This window comes from Theobroma umbraticum, unplaced genomic scaffold (genome assembly GCF_002168275.2).
Source record: "Theobroma umbraticum cultivar Fairchild unplaced genomic scaffold, ASM216827v3 scaffold_12.1, whole genome shotgun sequence".
Taxonomy (NCBI): domain Eukaryota; kingdom Viridiplantae; phylum Streptophyta; class Magnoliopsida; order Malvales; family Malvaceae; genus Theobroma; species Theobroma umbraticum.
The window spans coordinates 4,457,420-4,458,084 of NW_018397269.1; positions in this window are offsets into that span (position 1 = coordinate 4,457,420).

The window sequence follows — 665 nt, forward strand, 5'->3', positions numbered from 1 at the left end:
TAGGTTTTGAAGCTTAGAAGCCAAATCCATCAGTTATGCCTTGGAATTCGTCTATATTTTTTATGAGCTCTATCGATAATGGATAAATTTTATTTGTAATCCCATCGGTAACTGATGAATTTCATTAGTAATAACTGCAAAACCATTTTTTTAAAATTTAATTTTGTACTATTGGTAATATAATTATTCTATGATGTTGTTATTGATGAAGTAAACATATAGCAAACATATATGCACATTAAAAATATGAAAATGTAATAGAAACAATAAGCGGTAAAAAAATCCAATGTAAACATTTCTAAAAAGTATGAAAAAACAAAAAAGTATCTAATACAAAGCTCACTGTGGGGGTGGCTACTGCTATTATTGTGGTTAAGGTGGAAGACATGACTACTACGATGAAGAAGACGTGGAGGCATTTGAAGCTAGTAACCTTGATGCAATCACCTCCAACAAGTTATTAATATTGCCTATCAATGTCATTAAAAATCCAATATTACTAACTAATTGCTAATAACCCTATTGTTGGGCTCTCCAATTGCCTTAGTCCATGCTTAAGGATGAAACTCCGACTGAACCGATATCGTATCACCGTACTTCTACGATAAAGCCGAGGTGTATGATTCCTACAAATAGAAAAATAATTAAAATTATTATGGAATTTA